Source organism: Muntiacus reevesi, chromosome 21 (genome assembly GCF_963930625.1).
Source record: "Muntiacus reevesi chromosome 21, mMunRee1.1, whole genome shotgun sequence".
NCBI lineage: Eukaryota > Metazoa > Chordata > Mammalia > Artiodactyla > Cervidae > Muntiacus > Muntiacus reevesi.
Window position 1 is genome coordinate 11,647,151 of NC_089269.1, and position 20,998 is coordinate 11,668,148.

At 38.4% G+C, this 20,998-nt stretch overlaps 2 protein-coding genes across 4 annotated transcripts in view; one reads left to right on the top strand and one right to left on the bottom strand.

The window, feature by feature from the left end:
- CMSS1 (cms1 ribosomal small subunit homolog) overlaps positions 1-20,998 on the bottom strand; it is a 370,073-nt gene that overhangs the window by 290,829 nt on the left and 58,246 nt on the right. Inside the window, exon 1 of one of the 2 annotated variants that reach the window (XM_065913769.1) lies at positions 5,245-5,319. The exons of the other annotated variant lie outside the window; for it this stretch is intronic. The gene's annotated coding sequence lies outside the window, so the exon portion shown is untranslated. Of the gene's footprint in view, positions 1-5,244; positions 5,320-20,998 lie in introns of those variants that run through there. 2 annotated transcript variants of the gene reach the window in all.
- FILIP1L (filamin A interacting protein 1 like) overlaps positions 1-20,998 on the top strand; it is a 297,980-nt gene that overhangs the window by 225,428 nt on the left and 51,554 nt on the right. The gene's annotated exons all lie outside the window — the stretch shown is intronic.

Consider the following 20,998-nt stretch of genomic DNA (forward strand, 5'->3'; position numbering starts at 1 on the left):
GAGTAATTCCAGTGTGCAGCCCCGTTTGAGTATCAGTGCTTTTAGTCTTGCATGGGAGAGCAGAAAGAGGCAGAGTGAGGCGATGATCAACACCTTTTGGTACTTAATGGTTGTTAGGATGAACATTAAATCAGGAAAAAAAAAGGCTGCACTAAATAGCTATAACGAAACTATCACTTATTTACAACAGAGTTAAGTGCACAGATTCCACAGCCAAACTTTCTGGGCTGAATCCTGGTTATTTTAATCTCTTAGACTCAGTTTCTTTACCTATTCAATAGGGATAATAGTACTCACCTTATAGGTTGCTATAAAGATTCAATGAATTAATCTACATAAATGTAACATGTTTAGAACAGTATTTTACACAGATATATTTTAGTTGTTATTAATGTTCTTATTATCATCTATGTTACACAGATGAGAGTTGAATAATCTCTCCTAAACTTAAAAGAGTTGAATGGATTTCATTTCCAGAATTTATTATGAATTTTAAATTTTTAAGAATGACATCACTAATGTTTATGATATGCTCAATTTAACATAACACTATGTATAATGTTTTCAATTGTAATTAATCCTTTAATTTTAATAAACATTTTATTAATATTTATTTCATCCTAAAATACTGTCAAGGGCTTCCCCAATGGCTCTGCAGTGAAGAGTCAGACTATTTGCCAAGCAGGAGATGAGGATTTGATTCCTTCATCGAGAAGATCCCCTGGAGGAAATGGCAACCCACTCCACTATTCTTGCCTGAAAAATCCCATGGACAGAGAAGCCTGGCAGGCTACAGTCTATGAGGCCACAAAAGAGTTGGACACAACTTAGAGACTAAACAACAAAATACTGTCACGCTGATTCTGACCTTAGAATTAAAAGGGTTTCAAAGATCCAAAACAACCAGGACACCGCAGATGGCATCTTAAGAATGTATAATAAGAGCTAAATAGTTGAATGGAAAAAAAAAAAGGGAAGTGAAAGCATTTGTCACTCAGTGGTATCTGATTCTTTGTGACCCCTATGGACTGCAGCCCACCAGGTTCCTCTGTCCATGGAATGCTCCAGGCAAGAAAACTGGTATGGGTAGCCATTCCCTTTTCCAGGGGATCTTCCCCACCTAGGGATTGAAGCTGGGTCTCCTGCAATGCCGGCAGATACTTTACTGTCTGAGGCACCAGAGAAGCCCAACTAGTTGAATACTTACTATGTTTAGGTGCTATTCTAAGCACTTACAAGCCATAATTCATTTAATACTCAACAACCCTATAAGGAAGGTACTCTGTCTTCATTTTATAGAAGAAGAAACAGATGCACAAAGAGGTTATAAAATCAATAAATGAAGAGCTTAAGATCAAATGCAGCGAGTCTGATTTTAGAGCCTTGCTTATCACCCTTGAGATACTAACGTGCATTGAGGAAAAATGCCCTGAAGGTGAACTATGGTGGAGTCATAGTCAAGATAGAAGTAGAAGTCCAAAATGTCCATCATAATAATTTTAAAAACAGTGCACCTTCTATGTTATTCCTCATACTTTATCTTAGAAATATTCTGTTAAAGAATGTAAGAGGGGCTAGGAAGCTGCTAGAAAAAAAAAGTAACAACAGTAATCACAACAGCTACCACATAGATTTCACAAAAACCTAAAACCTTTATATTTAATAACTTTTAATTATTTTAGTTATATAGTCAATATAATTTACTGAGAACTTCTTTGTAGACACAATTATTTGGAATACTTAATATGGTCTTAAAATACGTGTTGTTAATGCCCATTAAGGTTAAATGGATATATCACAGTAAGAAACCACCCAAACACCTGCAAAATGTAATAACTTGGTATCAGAAGACAGCAATCTGCTTTGAAAAACCATAACCAATGGTTTATTTTGAACCAAATGGTTCAAAATAAAATTGAACACAATTCTTATATGATATAAACATTAATGAACACCAGAATCTACTTTCTCTAAAATGGTTTTTTTGGATGAAAAGAAATGAGTTTTTAGTTGAGGCCTCTAAATAAATGCACACATAAAATTTTCATCTAATATAACCAAAGCATATCTATTGTAGCTGTCTTTAAGGCCCTAAATAAAAAGGAGTGTTCATATTTTTTCTTTACGTATATTCAGCCTTCTTCAGGTGATCTGAAATACCAAGAGAAATCCAATGTGTATGAATTAATATTAACAATCATCTAATAAATAATATTAACACACATTGGATTTCTCTTGGTATTTCAAATAAGAGAATAGCTTGCAATGAATACTTAAACTTCTCTAGTGTAGACTCTGTGTTCATGGAATACACCTCATTTAACTGTACCTTATTCTGACATTCTTGTGTGCTATTCCAAGTCATATTAAAATATACAAAACTACTAGGACAAATGTATATACGTGTTTATGTGTGGGTGTGCATGTTAAAAGTTGATCTGTAAGAAATCTGTCACTAGTGAAGAAAAATCTTGTTTAGTTGAAATTTCTAGGTTTCTATTTTTAAAAGAAGTGAGTTTGAAAAGGATGAGATTGGACATAAAGAATCAGAGCAAACCTGGGCATTGTGTAATTCCATATAAAACAATTTACCTGAAACATCTTTTAATCCATATGCCTATGACATGACATACCTCTAAAAATAATGCTATCTATAACATAGAAATACAGTCTTTGTCTAACAACCTTTTAAAAATGAAATGAAATATGAAAAATATGAAACAAAAGATGAAATATGAAAATATGAAACAAAATATGAAACAAAAATAATAATGCATCACATCTTAACTCTCAAATAAGCAACCAAGGCTTCTTTTGAATGTTTCCTTCTGTTTTGAGAGTCTGACAAATTATATTAAGTCTATTTAGAAATACATATTAATGACTATTCAGGTATAAAAAAGTCCAGTGTTCGAACAATAATGACAACACTCGTATGAGGACTCCGAATTGGAGTCAGGCCATCTTTTATCAGCGCTCGCACTTACGGTGATGAGACGACAAGGAACGCTCCGTTTAGTCATGAGCGTTCACATACTCCTCTGGGGGCTTGTTTTGCCACGTGCGCTTTAGCAGAAAGCTCTGACACAATACACGGGTGTCTCTTACAGAATGCCCCTATAATCTCCATCACTCACTCTAGACATCCCCTTCCAGAAAAGGTAAAATAAGAGAAAGCGGTCTGACTGGAACATATGAAACTACACAGAACCAGTTCAAAACCTCACAGCTTCCCATTCATCTCAGAAACAAAACTTTGGTTTTCTACTTTCACTGTCCTACAATAGATTTCTCCTCAAAGGTACATCAACATCACCTCAGTACTCCACCAAAAGGCATCCATTATCTTGACAATAATGGATTAATAAACCTTCAGAGAATATAAATGATCGAAGATCAAAAAAAGAACTAGTACAGAAAATTTTAAATTTGGTGTCGGGCAAATGAACACAAATTAGTTGAGATACAGAAAGCCAAAGTTCCAGGTGCCCCCACATATTTGTTTCATTTTGAACTGTACTTATTGCCAAAGCTATAGAACAGTGGTCAGCAACCCGTCTTTTGTAAAGGAACAGGTAATAAATGTTTGAAGCTTTGTAGGCCAGATGGTCTTGTTTCCACTATTCAATTCTGCTGTTATACCAGGAAAGCAGCCAGTAATATAAGCAAATGGGTGTGGTTATCTTCCAATCAAGCTTTATGGATGTTAAAATCTGAATTCCATATAATGTTTGCGTTTGCATATTACCAAATATTATTCTTATTTTGCAATATTATTCTTATTTTCCAATTACTTAAAAATATAAAAACCATTCTTAACTTGATACCAAAATTGATAGTGGGCAGGCTATAAAGCTTAGTCATGTCTTCTCTCTGCCATGCCCTGCTTTCTTATACATGTAAATGTATAAAGAAATTTCTGACTACAAACAAAACACTTTGTTTACATTAGCTTCTTAGGCATCCATTTTTAAAGCATGAAACCAGACATAAAAAAATATGTACCATTGATACCAATCATAATAAAGCAGGATACTTGGAGAGAAGGTACAGAATAATTGGGTTCTGCAGCACTGACACATTTACAAATATATATACATATTAGTAAGTTCTTTGTTCATCTTACTATTATTCATTGTCAAGGCCCAAATCAATAATAACACCAACGGCTTATTCCCCAGAATCTAAACAACTGAAGTTAAGTCTTATTAAGAAATTAATTAAATTTTAGGCACATAAAAGTTGGTAATATCTTTTGCCATAATCATTTCTATGCAAACCAAGTAAACCAAAAAATTGTGCTGAGAAACAAATTATGCTTCTCTCTAGCGTGTGCGCGCTCAATCATGTCGGACTCTTTGCGACCCCATGGGCTGTAGCCGACAAGGCGCCTCTGTCCATTGGATTCTCCAGGCGAGAATACTAGAGTGGGTGGCCATTTCCTCCTACAGGGTTCTCTCTCTAGTATTTATCTCCAATATACTAAAAAGCCATAATTAAATTTTAGAGACTTAGAGCACATTCTTATTTACTAGTCATGTATGATACACAATTGGAAATGGGCTTCTGTGCATTTAGTATACACAGATTTCTCTTTAATATTTGAGAAAATTACTTTTTTCAAAGTAAGTTATTGTGCTTTCAGTTTGTTAGAAGGTAAATATTGATTAATTCATAGTTTGTGAAATCAAAACAACAACTTTCCCTTTAAGGTAACTTGTGAAATCTCAAACTACTGAGCAAAGATTTAGTTGCTATGGCAACAAATAAACCCTAAACACTGTCACTGCAGAATTATTTAAAAGAAGAGGATGCCTGAAGACAGTAATTTGGGGCCCATTCTTCTATTCTCAGGTCTTCAAAGTGACTGTTTCAAAGTGCTTTCCCACACTTCATTTTTGGTATTTTAATAAAACGTCCTATTTCCTGATTAAATTCTGTCTTTCCCCTCTGGGAACCTTTCTCTCAAGACCTTTCTGTATGGAATGAGAAGGTTTAAGGTGACTGCCATTAACAAAAAAAAAGACACCACCACCGAAAATCCTAGAAAACCTACACACTCCATACACAGAAATGATGTACTAATGGGGCATGCAGACTTTTTAAAGCAAAACAGTCCCTTGACAGAAGAGCACACCAATTGTGCAGCTAACGTTAGTGCTGCAGTCCAAGGGGTCGCAAGGAGTCGGACATGACTGAGCGACTGAACTGAACTGAACGTTAGTGCAACAAATTTTCCCTTACCTTCCTATTGCCATATGCCTGTCATTTTCTCCCTATAGTTTCCATTCACTGTTTCAAACATATGTTGCCACTTATTTGCCAGGAGAGGAATCTCTGAACTCCCCGCTTTATGTATGATGAAATGGCAGACGGAACGGAGCCAGAGACGGCACCATTAGTAGTTATTCACACTTCTGTTTTCTCTTAACTTCCTTTTCTCCAAAGTTTATTCCTCATATGTTAGGAGGGATGTGTAATCATAAAGACATCCGTGACTCATACTTTAGAATAGGGAAGCACAGCAATCCCCTGTGGAGGCAAACAGTTCTCTCCTCCACAGAACTGCACGGCTCCGCTGCAGAAAGCCTATCTTTACAGCTTACAGCTTCACAAACACGGGCGAGGGGCTTCTTTGTCAAACACTCATCGACTATCAACATTCTTTTCTTTTCCAGTAATCACTGCTAGAGTTTACCCAACATTTAACCTCAGTCTTTTTAATAAGGCACCTGCTCCATGGGTTCAGGTTGCTAGGTGATCAATTGCCCTGAGTCAAGAGGAGAAAATGCCACGGAGATTAGTTAAGAAGAAGGGGTTTTCCAGTAAAGATAAAGGGAATTTATGGAGATAAAGTGGGGAAGTCTGGTGTTAGAAGTACAGTAAAAAGAAATGAATGCTATTTCATTCTGTATTGATTATCCTCTTCTGGCTTACTGAAACCAATCTATAGGCCAAGAAACACTGCCATGGATTAATAGCTATGCCACTGTTGAACTAAGTTCCTTGAACTATATATCTGGCAAACTCTACCAGGAACTTGGCCTCTTGTGGAAAAGTAGGTGAAAAAATAAGCTCTTGTCCATAAGCAGAAAGGAAATACAGTACCTTGAAAAAGCCACAAAATACTACCACTATTCATATGTGAATACTGTACAAAAAAGATCTTCACAACCCAGATAATCACGACGGTGTGATCACTCACCTAGAGCCAGACATCCTGGAATGTGACGTCAAGTGAGCCTTAGGAAGTATCACTACGAAGTAAGCTAGTGGAGGTGATGGAATTCCAGTTGAGCTATTTCAAATCCTAAAAGATGATGCTGTGAAAGTGCTGCACTCAATATGTCAGCAAATTTGGAAAACTCAGCAGTGGCCACGGGACTGAAAAAGGTCAGTTTTCATTCCAATCCCAAAGAAAGGCAATGTCAAAGAATGCTCAAACTACTGCACAATTGCACTCATCTCACACGCTAATAAAGTAATGCTCAAAATTCTCCAATCCAGGCTTCAGGAATATGTGAACAGTGAACTTCCAGATGTTCAAGCTGGTTTTAGAAAAGGCAGAGGAATCAGAGATCAAATGGCCAACATCTGCTGGATCATTAAAAAAGCAAGAGAGTTTCAGAAAAACATCTATTTCTGCTTTATTGACTACGCCAAAGCCTTTGACTGTGTGGATCACAGTAAATTGTGGAAAATTCTGAAGGAGATGGGAATACCAGACCACCTGACCTGCCTCTTGAGAAACCTGTATGCAGGTCAGGAATCAACAGTTAGAACTGGACATGGAAAAACAGACTGGTTCCAAACAGAAAAAGGAGTACGGCAAGGCTGTATATTGTCATCCTGTTTATTTAACTTATATGCAGAGTACATTATGAGAAAGGTTGGGCTGGAAGAAGCACAAGCTGGAATCAAGACTGCTGGGAGAAATATCAACAACCTCAGATATGCAGATGACACCACCCTTACGGCAGAAAGTGAAGAAGAACTAAAGAGCCTCTTGATCAAAGTGAAAGAGGAGAGTGAAAAAGTTGGCTTAAAGCTCAACATTCAGAAAACTAAGATCATGGCATCTGGTCCCATCACTTCATGCAAATAGATGGGGAAACAGTGGAAACAGTGTCAGACTTTATTTTTTTGGGCTCCAAAATCACTGCAGATGGTAATTGCAGCCATGAAATTAAGACACTTACTCTTTGGAAGGAAAGTTATGACCAATCTAGAGAGCATATTAAAAAGCAGAGACATTACTTAGCCAACAAAAGTCCGTCTAGTCAAGGCTATGGTTTTTCCAATGGTCATGTATGGATGTGAGAGTTGGACTATAAAGAAAGCTGAGCGCCGAAGAATTGATGCTTTTGAACTGTGGTGTTGGAGAAGACTCTTGAGAGTCCCTTGGACAGCAAGGAGATCCAACCAGTCCATCCTACAAGAGATTAGTCCCGGTGTTCATTGGAAGGACTGATGCTGAAGCTGAAACTCCAATACTTTGGCCACCTGATGTGAAGAACTGACTCATTTGAAAAGACTCTGATGCTAGGAAAGAATGAGGGCAGGAGGAAAAAGGCACAACAGAGGATGAGATGGTTGGATGGCATCACTGACTCAATGGACATGAGTTTGGGTAAACTCCAGGAGTTGGTGATGGACAGGGTGGCCTGGCGTGCTGCGGTTCATGGGGTCACAAAGAGTCAGATACGACTGAGCGACTGAACTGAAATGAAGTGACTCATATGTGATGGGGTATGGCAAAACACAGCCCACTAAATCTATGAAACCAATTGCAAAGCTAGTTGAATTATGATTCATTCTTTAAAGGGGGATGTTTTCAGATTTTCCAGTCATGAACATGGGTGACTGCAAGTTGCTTAAAAGAACATGTTGTCATTCTTGAACCTGGGAGAGCTAAGAATAAAATATACTAAACTTAACCCTCCAGGTCACATAAAATACATACCAGCATTCTCTGGGTTATGAACACCTGACTCGTGAACATTCCTTCTATATAAAAAGCCAACCTACATTCGGCTCAAAAGGATGATACCTGGAGAGCAAGAGTATTTCCAGAGCTACTTCATTTTCCTCAGGCTAGTTGGCCAGGGGCTGCCATGGACGTGGCAGGGAGGTGTTCACTGAGAATCCTAAGTGGGAACCTGGAATGCATTTACTAATAAGCATTATGTTCTATGTAAAACACAGGCTCCCAGCTACTCCACAAAAAGCTAGCTGACCCAAAATATAGTTTAAATTTCTACACATTTGCAAGCATATTGTTCTCCACTACGTGCTATAATAATCACATTACATGTAAGTCTTGTGAGCTATGATATGACTGTGGTACAATATTACCATACTATCACAGTTTCCGAAATACAGGTTTTCAGCTTTATTATGGGTTTAGTAAATCTCCCTGTGCTAATCTGGGAACCAATTCTCTAGTTTGTAACTTAATAATATTGTATCTGTGGGAAAGATCTTACAAATGAACCTTTCAAATAATCTTTTTGCAAAATGGGGCAATTCTTACATTTGGAAGATGAACATATTCACTTTACTTCTTGCTATAAGAATCCAAGTTGCCCTAAAATCTACATAAATTCTTGATTGTCCCAGGTTTCTTCCATGAGCAAAAGAAACCATAAGCAACATAGACTTTAAAAGCAAAAAAAAGCAAGCAGTGGTTGTCTGTGGAAAGAAGAGAGCAGCACATGAGTACACAAGAGTCATGTGGACGCTAACTCTGCCCTCCAGCCCCCTGGGCCCAGCCCTGCACCAGGCCAGCTCCTCTTCAGAGGCTGCACATTTTACGTGGCCGCAACAGAGGAGCAAAGTGGGTGGAACTTTACCTCAACTCCTCATTGCCACCTTGACTCACACCTTCCCAGATGCCTAACTTCTTCATCTGCACATGAAGGCACTTCTTGTATGCACCTTGTGTATCACTTAGCTTTTAACCAGTCTATCTCTTCTTCCATGTTAATACCTCCCTAACCAACTCCCAGCTGTAAACTCCCTGAAGTGAGGAATCTGTCTTATTTTCCACCATATAGCACAAAACTTTGGCTACAAAAGCGCACAGGAAAGGAGCCTGTTACATCCTGGTTGCATATCAAATGGCTTTCTTCCCTCAGATTTGTGTCATTTAACTTAGGTAGGTACTTAATAAATGAAAGTGAATGTCTACTCACCCAGCTTCAATAAAAAGAAAACTGTAAAGAATCTGATAGAAACATTTGTGGATTCAGAAAAGAGGTAATCAGATTTTTTACCTTCAAAATGCCTTTGATGTTGGTGGTAAAATCTAACTATAAAATATCTACACATTCTATGATGGATGCTGGCAAACAAAAACTGTTCTCAATTAGCTTGGAACCCTACTTCTATTTTACAGTGATAAGTATAAAGTAATTATCTATAGAGCATAAAGAGCTGTGGAGATTCTACAAAAGTGGACAATATTTTTATGCTTCCCATTCAAAATACCTAGACTCTAAAAATACTGTTGCTGAAGATGGAGATACTTGAGAGCAGAAGGATGTGTCCTGGGAGTCCCGGACTTCCTCACAGGAACGCCCTGAAGGGACAGACACAGAGCCTGCTACATCCGTCTGAACAAGGCATCGCCAGCCCGAGGCCACAGTCACCACTGCCCACCTCACCCACTCGGTCTTCTGCGGGAATGGCCCGTAGAAGACTGACAAAGGCCACAGAACATGAAGACCTGACTTGGGATGAGGACTGCAAACCTGTTCACCCAACTGTTAAAGACTTCAAATCATTCCTTCTTGAAAACCATCTTCAGAATCTCATTCCCTCAATTCTTAAGCTGAGGACAAGGCACCTGCAATACAGTGATGAGGAAAACATATGCACACACAAACACCTGCTCACACATGCAGGCACTCACACCTAACTAAAGATGCACAAACAGAAATAACAGTCTCTATGATACTTAAAACAAACTTAGTCACCATATCATATCAAAAAGAGCAATGATCTAGCAATAAAATATGGTAACATCTCAACAAAAAGTCTTTGGCAAATGATTTTTTATTTTTTTTCCGACTAGACAGTTCAGGCTTTAACAAAATCAGAAAACACTGTCAGCAGAACCCTCAATAACACTTCTATCCATTCAAACTCTTCAATTTCGTTACCTCTGTTTCTATTCTAATACTAGTTTTCATTTTTAAGGGTAAAAGAATGATAGTGAATTAAGAGCAAGGGAAAATCTGGGGAGATAGGAAATAGGGAAGCTTATTACATGAACTTTTTCTAAATCAGAAGTATAGCGGGGTGCACAAAGAACAAAAGCTTGCTTTTGCTTGGGGAGCACTGTTTGAATGCTATGACAGGGAACCCAAGCTGGCTTTTACTTGGAGAACACTGAACGCTGCAAATTTTTTTTATGGCACCGTAGGGCACAGATGACAAAGCCCAGGGTCCTCCCAGCTCCACATAAAGTTGAGATTGCAAAGAGCTAAGCCATCGGTGTAAAGGTGTTTAAGAAACAAAACCAACCTTTAGGAATGATAAGAAAAACTACTTTTCTTAAACTATGGCATTGGGAGGAAGTGAAGACATAAACTCCATTGAGTACTTATAATAATGTTATCCAACATGAGAATTTGCAGTCCAAATTCACTCTACCTGGGTGGTCCAAAAACTAAAAATAAAAAGCCTACAGATTCTGGGCTGACAATATCCCCTGGCACCTGGCAAAAATAAATGTAAATCCTCTCTAGAGGAAGCCATCTTAAACCCAAGGTTCAAAGAATTCCCACATACAAAAGTCTAAGGTGTTTAAGTTCATATTTTTAAAAGTATCCAAAAACACACTAGAAAATAATGCATAATGATTGAAAGCCAGAGAAATCAGAATCAGTGCTGCTGATATTTAAAGACCTCAGATATTTAAATTATCAAATAGCATGTAAAATCTACTTAATATATTAAAAAGGGAGATTGAAATTTCTAGTTAAAGAGTAACAAACTACCAAAAAAATCAGATAAATTAGGGGGAAAAAAAGAAAAGTTTGGAAACGAAAATTATAACTGCAGATCAGCAAAGGGAATTGTCAAGTCAAATGTCAGTCGCTCAGTCACGACCAGCTCTGGGCGACCCCATGGACTGTAGCCTGCCAGGCTCCTCTGTCCATGGAATTCTCCGGGCAAGAATGCTGGAATGGGTAGCCATTCCCTTCTCCAGGGGATCTTCCTGATCCAGGGATTGAATCCCGGTCTCCTGCATTGTGGGTGGATTTTTTACCACATGAGCCACAATAGTGAACTGAAAGAAAAATCTGAGGAAATAATAAAATGCAGCCTGAAGAACTAAAGAGATGGAACCAGTGAAAGAATAGTTAAGGGATATGAAGAATAGAGTAAGATAGTCTAACATGTGTCTAAGTTTTAAAAGGCAAGGAGACAAAAAGTTATTTAGAAGTCATATTTGACAAGTTAACACTGACTGAGAATTTTCTAGAAGTCAGGAAAGATGCCGATTCATGCATATAGGAATCTTAATGAAGCTCAGAAAGTATAAAATTAAGAAATCTATACTTCAGTATATCATATGGGAGAATAACAAAAGACAAAGGAAAAATCACAAAAGCAGAGACAAAAGGAGTAACAATTAGACTGATGACTGACTTTTCAACAGTAACATGGGAGTCAGTGGAATAATACTTTCAATGTCCTGATAGAAATGGTGTCAACCTAGAAGTCTATTTGCTATAAAAATCTTCCTAAGAACAGGGGTAAAATAAAGATGTGTTCAAATAAATAAAAAGACGGAGTCTGAAAAATGCACACTTCCACTAAAGAAACTTCAAAAGTATGTATTTAGGTTGAAGGAAAGTGATCCCAGATGAAGTATGGAATACAAGAAGGGATGATGAGCAAAGAAAGTGGTACATATGTTGGTACATCTAAACCAACACTGACTAAAAGAACAAAAATAGATGATGATGATATCTTACAGAATTTAAAAAAAGAACTGTTTAAAAGGTATTTCAGCAATAATATAAAAATTGGGAAGATATGCTTAAAAGTGTTCTTAAGTCCTTAAAGTTTCTGGTGGGATTAAAATAGTGATTAGCTTTAGATTCTGATAATTTAACTTGTGAGGCAGAATGTATAGGTTAATTAATTCCTAATAGAATAGAAACAGTGTATAACTCCAAGGAGAGAGGGTGAAAATGAATAAAAATAAAATCCAAAAGAAGCCAAGAAATGAGACAAAACAACATCAAAAATGGTAGTAAAAAACAGAACCATCAAATAAGATGGCAAAAGTAAATCCAAAAACATCAATAATCACTGTAAGAGACTAAATACATTAAAAGACAAAGATTGTCAGGCTGGATTAAAGCAATTCTAGCGATAATAACCCCCAACTATATGGGAAAAGAGACACTATCAGGCAGCTACTAATCAAAAGAAAGGTTATACGGCTACATGAATACAAAGGGGCTTTATTCAGGTGGAAAGCATCTATAAAGAGTAAGTATATAATGTGAGGAAATTCCATTTCCTAGGAAGAGATTGACGGTCACTAGCGCTGGGGTCACACAGAGTCGGACATGACTGAAGTGACTTAGCAGCAGCAGCACTGGACAAAAAAAGTAACACAGACAGCCTTTGGGAAGTAGATTTTCATTCCTGACCGAAAAAGCTGAATTTTATTATTCTTCATTTTCTCTTGTAGCTGTGAGTGAGCACACATAAAAGCCAGAATGTGGACTCACACAGTGCGTGCGTGTTTTAGGACCAGGGGTAAGAAGCTGTAAGTAATGAGGAGGGAAGAAAGAAGAGTTAGACATCTGTTCCACAAGGTTTCAGCAAACAACAGCCATAGATAGAGGATGGATGGTTGGATAGTCTGCTTTTAACCAAAAGTTGTTCAGCACATATCAGAGATGAAGCAAGATCTAAGCCATTTTCATGTTTTGAACCTACTGATATACTAAAAAGAGGAAATGAAGAAATGCCAATATAAGTTTATGAACTCATACTAATTTAAAATACTTGCATTTATGAAAGAACTTTTAATTTTTGTAATGAAAGGTCAGGTAATGAAATATAATTGAGCTATTCACAGGATTTATTCGAAAATTAATTTATAGCACAGTCTTAAGTGGAAAAGACTAATAATAAGACAAATAAGTAATCTTATGATAAATGCATCATTTTTGTCAATCTTATCAGAGTAGATCAGCATTTGAAGATAAATCTCAGAGTCCAAATTTAAGGTCACGCAAAGTCAACACCAGCAACTCTCCAGATTCCCAGTGTGAGTGAGCTGGAAGACGGACATTCTGGCATCACTAGGGCAGAAGCCATTCATGGTAACTGAAAATTGATTCTATGTGTTTCAAAACTCAACTGGATCAGTTTTCATTAGAATTTATTATATTTAAAAAGAAATCAGCTCAATTTTGAGTTATGTTTTGCCAAGAGACAAGTGCTAGGAGGAAACTCTGTCCCTGCAGTTTTTACTCCTCATGTTCTCAGGCTGTCTGCACTATCATGACAGACTTTTTCCTACTTGCATGATTAAATACAATCCCATGGGGGAACTTCCCTATGGAATGATATTTGTGATCAAGGAAATTAAAGAAACTTGATTAAATGTAATAAAGTATAGCTTCTGGATCAAGACTTAATCAGTATCATGTTGAGTTAAAAGTACAAGGCCAAAATCTATCACTGCAAATAGGATCCCATAGCATCCTGCACACACATGTGCCTTCACAGATGTGAAATAAATGGCACATAAAATGATGCAAAAGCTAAGAGTCAATGAGTGTTAATAGTGTGCACATGATCAGCACCTCTTTCTCTTTCTCCTGCTGGATCCAAAGCACTTCTTTCCCGTCATTTCCTCATTCAGCAGGCTTGTGGAACGCTCACCCTATGCAGGGTATTGCGCCAGTCCTCATATAGACTCTCAGAGAGCGGAAAGCAGGTTTGAGACATCAAGGTAGAGGACTGGGTAGAGTAATCACCACTTATGAGGCTCTCAGTAAATGACAGCAGTTCTTTGCCATTCCCTTCCCACTCCTTAAATCTTCTTTGAACTATGAAACTTAAGTCAGAGAGATTCTAAGAATATATTTCATAAGATTCTTAAACCTATGTCATAATCTGAAAAGATAAAGAACTTACAGATTCAGAAGCTGGCAATAAATGAAAATAGTTTAAAACACAGTATGGTAGGATTTTTAAGTGGTCCTTTCAATGTGATTTGTATTACTCTTATTGTTTTAATGCTTTAATGCCAAAAATAACTGGAGAGGGAGAGAAGAAGACAGGAAGGAAGAGAGGGAAGAGGAAAGGGAGGAAGGAGGAGAGAGAGGAAACTGTACAAAGCAGAAGCACTTCAGAGTTCTGCGGCAGAGAAGAGTGGTGCACACACAGGCCTGAACTGTGCCCTCTGCCTGTCCCTGAAAGGCTACGGCACAGCTGAGTTTCAGTTATACAGACTACAAGATGAGCGAAGCTGACCAGATGATCTCCAAGATTCATTCTCACTCTGCTAGCCCATGAAGCAAAAGGGAAAGTGTCAGTCGCTCAGCCCTGTCCAGCTCTTTGCAACCATGATCTGTAGCCCACCAGGCTCCTCTGTCCACGGAATTCTCCAAGCAAGAATACTGAAGTGGGTAGCCATTCCCTTCTCCAGATCTTCCTGACCCAGGTATTGAACCTGGGTCTCCTGCATTACAGGTGAATTCTTTACCTTCTGAGCCATCAGGGAAGCCCCTGCTACCCTACAGGGCAATAATGAACTAGATGGCAGATAGGAGAGATACAAAGGCTTAGTACTCCAGGCTTAGTACTGTTTGCCTCCAAGACCAAATTCTACTACAAAGACACTGAGTGTGATATCAGAGGTTGCTGAAGTCAGTCTGCAGTTCAAATCCTGGTGCCATTCTTTACTAGCTTTGTGATCTTATATAAGTTACTTCACCTCTCTGCTTATCCCTCAGTTATTTAACTCACAGAGTCATTATGTGGACAAAGTTGCAATTATATGTAAAGCATACACTTCATGGCATCCATTAAATAATAAATGTGTTATATATAACTGTTGTTATTAAACAAAGATATGAACAAACCCAACACAGGATAGAAGTGATTAACCCAGATTATCACAGGAGCAGTGCAAGATGAAAATACTTAAGTGTGGGGTTGTTCATTAGGAGGCTGGTGATCAGGAAGCTCAATGACACAGTAGTTTGATGTACGTTGTCTTAGATAATTATCTTAAAATGCTTAGATAATTTAGGTATACACACAAAGTCTATAAGTCGATGAAGAGGAAGATGATCCTAAGACACAGAAGTAAATTGCTCATTTTGAGCTCCAAACCATTAGAGACAAGGTGTGAAAGGACTCATATCAAACAGGCACAGCTGACAATTGAGGACAACTGTCTTCAAATACTTAAAAAAAAACTGTCATGTCAAAGCAATGCATTTATTCAACACAGCTCCATGGAAAGATCAGGAATGTCAGTGGAAGTTGGAAAAAGCCAGTTTTTAGATTGGAATGGAGTGGACTTGTTGAGGAAGTAACAAATTGCTGGGGCTATTCAGCTCTAGTTACAACTGAACTGTGTATGCACCAATTCCTGGGAAGAAGGTTGAAATTCTCACTTGAGAGCGATTCCAATTTAAGGGTGAACACAGAACTTTTTATCTGCCTCCCAAACCTGTATTTTATGATGCAGATTGGATGCCTAGTGGCATAAATTATAAAAGGATTTCTCATGTACAGAATAAACAATTGGCAAGCATGTAAGACAATGTTGTTATATGATAACGCAGTATTAATATTAAAAGTTCAGATATTTTTGACCAGGGTTGTCAATCCATTACCAATCTTGGTGGCTTGGGTTGATTACCAGTATTATACAGATCTTTAATTTAAAAGATATGCAACAAAATATTGCATTTTTAATCCATAAAGTAAATAGCTCGCTCATTAATGTTCCATATTAGTTCTGTAGTTAGTATAAACCACAGTAGATTACATTAGTATCACAATAACTAGGATTTCAGATACATTCTTTTTGACAGTTCTAATCACATTATTTAGTTAGTCACTTTTGATTTTTCATGTTTCCCAACAGAGGCATGCAGACCCACTAAACACCGTGGCTGGATCACCAGTTCATTGTTTGACCTTGGGGCAAGTCCTTTAACCTCTCTGAGCTCCAGTTATCTCATCCACTTAAAGAGGGAGAACAAAGAGTGGTAATAAGCAGAGTAGATGTTTTCCGAGGTCTTTTACACTATAAAAAGTGAGTTTATGAAATAATCATCCTTCCTAGTAAAACTCAAAGCACATTTCTTAATTTGTCTGTCATTTTATCCTGGTGAAGATATCTTATCTTTAGCCATAATGTAGGGAAGTGAAGCATTTAGTCTATACCACTACCACTGACTGCTCCATGAGAAAGTTTTATTCTAATCCCTCTAGGGTTTGGAAAAAGCTGCCTGACTGAGGGAAAGAATTTAACAACCAGAAATCACCTTCACAACAAGCAATAATCAACTGTAAATAATGGACAAAGCAGAATCAGGGACAGGCGGGAAGATCATAAAAAGTCTCTTTCATAAAAATAACCTTAGAATGAGCCATTTTACTCTTATTTCCTCTTTATTTCCTAAATGCTTTATTTCCTTAGGCTTTCTAGACTCATTTCAATGAATTTACGTAATTAAAAGTTTATCCTCATGCACTGTTGTATTTGACTTTCCAGGGATAAGAGAAAACATAAATTCAACTCACCCATCTGTTTTATCCTTAGTTAGTCAACTATCCTAGTAACATCCTGAACTGCTCCAATGAGTTTCAACTAAAAAACCTGTTTAACTGTACTTTGAATCCATAGGCCTTCCTCCAAAAATACTTAGCCTGAAATCAAGCTTCACAATGATACAGAAAAATCTGTCAGAGAAGTTGCTTTTAAAATGCCTTACTTAAAAAAAGGCATGAAGCATAAACTAGTTTACAAGGTCCCTTTAAAAAAATGGACTGAGCAAAGTATTGAGAACAATCTGTACTGGCAAGGGACAAAGAAGATGACCTAATAGGTCTTTTCTGTCTAATTTCTGTGATTCGAGGATTTTTTTTTTACTCTTGCAGTAATACTTGTGAGTGCAACAATTTCTCAAAACTATTATTAGTTACCAAGGAAACACAAAAAGTTTACAGGAATAAATAAGCAAAAGGACTGGACCTAAATAGCAGGCTTCTCCTGCTTCCCATTTAATAATCTTACGGTGGCATCCTATTATCAATACTCCATCCTCTCCAAGTTATCCTGCTCACCAACTGGCATGCTCCCTAGTGTCCTGTAGTCAACCCGCAGCATCCCACGTAAACCAAGAACAGGAGGCCTCTGAAGCAGAGGCGTCCCCATTAACTACGCATCACCTTGTTTCACTTATTGAAGAAAAGCAATGGTGATGTCAGTGGCTGGCTTTGTGACCCACCATTTCTAGGGAAAATACGTAAATAAATGCTTTTAAATGACCCAATGCCTATAGAAAAGACAGGAGCATAATTAAAAAATATACATAAAAAGGTAAAAGAGTAAGAAACAATACACGATTATATACCACAGTATGAAAACAATCATGCTTTACAAATGCTTAGAAAAAGACTAAAAGGAAACACAGTACATGGAATTGTTAATAGCTGGCAGTAATCATGTGGTAGGACTAGTTGTAAAATGTCTTTTTGACTTTTTTGCATTTTCCAAATTATGACATGGGCACTGAACTATTTTTAAATTAATTTTTAAAGCCACAAAATAGCATTCATTTTAACGTGAATAAAGGGTTTCCCATTTCCTAACATTAGCACTGATACTGTTGCTATCAGCCCAAGTTATTTCTCAAAGGGATTGGTCCCTTTTTAAAGTCAAAGTCAGCTAAAGTATTAATGGTCTTCCCAGGTGGCTCCATGGTAGAGAACCTGCCTGCCAAGCAGATGTGGGTTCGATTCCTGGGTGGGAAAGATCCCCTGGAGAAGGAAATGCAACCCACTCCAAAATTCTTGCCTGGAGAATTCCCATGGACAGAGGAGCCTGGTGGGCTGCAGTCCACAGGGTTGCAGAGTCAGACAGGACTGAGTGACTAAGCATGCACGCAGATGGAGGCCTGGGACAGGAGACCTGTGCTGCAGGTAAAAGTGAGACGACCTACATGTAAACTGAAGTTCACTGCAGCCCATTAACTGCTGGTGAAAGCTCTCCGTGTACACGTTAAATGCGGTGCTGCCTGGGGATGTGGGATATTTCATGTGGGCATTTATGTGTACAGAGTAAGGCAGATATCACCAGGAAACTGAAAGAAGGGTAAAAAGAAAGAGGTAGGTCAGAAAACTGATTGTCCCTGACATGGAGAGAAGCCGTTTTCACCCTCAGACTTCTCTTTTGGCTCCATGTTCCACAACTGTCCACCGTGGGGCTCAGTCCCCTTAGCCTTCCTCCTAAATTGTGGAGTAGCAGAGAAGCCATCAGTACCACATCCATGTCAGGCTTGTCCAATGCTCAGCAGCAAAGCCATGTGGCATGAAGTCTGCCCATGAGATGTTAGAATGTTCTGTCAGGAGGAGTGTCTTAGCACCAAAGACTCACGCTCTGGCCAACCCAACTGCAGCCTGATGCAATGGAGAACCACAGCATTCTGCCTCGCCCCATGCCATCCTGGATCTGTCCCCGTTCCCTTCAGCTTCTCATAACAGGACCATGCCCATAATAAAAATTGTTGCTTTTCTTTGCCTGTTACAGTGTTTCCACGTAAACTCTATGAGAGGCAAAGGGGCAAATGTGTCCCATTCAAAGCTAGCGTTACCATCCCAGAGCTTACAGCAGAGCCTCACAGAACAGTGTACATCTCCCCTTACCTGATAAAAGAGCCAACAGCGAAAACTGTGGGTGGCCCCAGAAAAGGTTCAGCTAATGATGAATCCCGCTTCTCTGGCACTGACTCGGGTGACTAAAAGGCTTTACCAATCACAAGAAGAAACAAAGGCACGGAGACAGGGCAAGAAAGAAAGAGCAGTCACTTCACAAAGAGAAACTGGCTGTTAGGTTCAGTAACATGTTAATGGTATTTTAAAACAGCTAAATAATGATGACATTGTGGACATTACTAATAACACTGGTTGCTGTGGTCACTGTAATAACCTCCTGGCAATAGCTTAAACCATGGGAAACTGCTGATATTCAACTGTTTTTGACTATTTAACAAAAGTGACCTCACACAGTTCAATCAAATCAATATATCCTAGTTTCCAGCCTTGCTGCCTACAAACCCTACTTCCACATTAGACAGCAATTAGCTTAGAAAAATTCCTTTGTGCCATCTCCAAATGATAACTTAAACTATTGCTGATTTAGATTATAAATCAGCTTACTCACCGTAGAAAGGACTTTTATATGTAGGTATACTTATTTGTACAAAATTCTTGATTATAAAATGAAGAGTCATCTGGGAATTGGGCGGTAAAGTTCTCAGTAAAAAGGGAAGTAACAACTTTCTTAGCCAAGACTGTGGCACAATTGTCACATCTCTATTCTTTTCGTAATAAATATATGTTAGAAGCTAAAAGAACAAAAATTACATCACAAAGAGAATGCTGAAAGGAAGAAAGGAGATAAAAGGCTACTCATTGACATCTGGCAGGGGAACCCAACGCCGATGGCTGGCTGAAGTGTGCACCGTAAGACGCAGGGGGCCCTGGTGTCAGTTAGATGAAGATGCTCCTTCTTCAAAATGTTCCACTTTCAACGGCTGGAGAACTGTTACAACATTCTAAGTTTATTAGAACGTGTTGCCAGCATCCTCAAGAAAACTATCCTAGTAAATATACAAACCCACAACGCCTCCGATGTAAACACTCCGGGGGTTACTCAGCACACAGTCAGGGCGGCTTTGGTGTGTAGCCCCTGAAGAGTTTTAGCTTTCCCAGTTCAACTTTCAGTCTGGAAAATAAAGACACAAACTTCTCAGTTAAATCTGATTATTTCTTTACTAACAACACCTCTGAGAGATTCTGAGTAAATCCCTAAGGGAGGGTAAGACTAAGCCTGTGTACATATAAACACTGCTTCAAATTTTTCTTTTCATTACTTTATCAGCAGTGTGACTGGTCAAGCAATTTTACCCCTTCCAATGTGTTTTGTCATCTGAAAAGTATGGATAAACCACCTCAGAATGTTATGTAGACTGAATGATCGCGGGCGTGCAGAGCACTAAGACGGGCTGGTGTGTGCTACAAGCTCAACCCACGAGAGTCACTCACTGGTTCCTGAAGAGAGTGGTCACAGACCATGACCTCAGCTGCAAGGCTGAGTCAGAGCTGTGTCCCGGACCAGTGCTCCAGCGAGCAACAGCATAGGCAAGGAAGGGGAGCAGGAGCACTCATCTTCTTTCCTCCTGCTCCAAGAATCCTACACAAGTCTTGCAGCCATTTAACTTCTCTAGTCTTCAGTTACTGCAACCAAAGAAAAGGAGGAAATAATCCTGACAAGTTTTACAGGGAAACTGGGAAGTCAAAAGCATAGACATAAATGCAAAGCAGAAATACAAAAATATAAGAAAGAAATAAAAGGCAGTGTCAAATGTGAGGAAGTCTCTGTATCTATCAGAGGGGAAAGGAGGCAGAACAAGTCACAAAAATGCTAGCTTTGAGTAGACAAACTTTACCTTACAGTTTGGAATTGAGATTCAGAAATTTGTGCCTCATGCAACTTTCATAACAGTCATTTTGTCTCATTTGTAACAGTTTAAAAATCTCAAAGTATGTTTAATAAGTACAAGGTAAGCACAGGACACCAAAAAAAAAAAAAAAGATTTAAATACACTTCAAGAGCTTCCCTAGTGGCTCAGGTGGTAAAGAATGCAGGAGACGCAGGTTCAATACCAGGGTCCAGAAGACCCCTGGAGAAGGGAATGACTACCCACTCCAATAT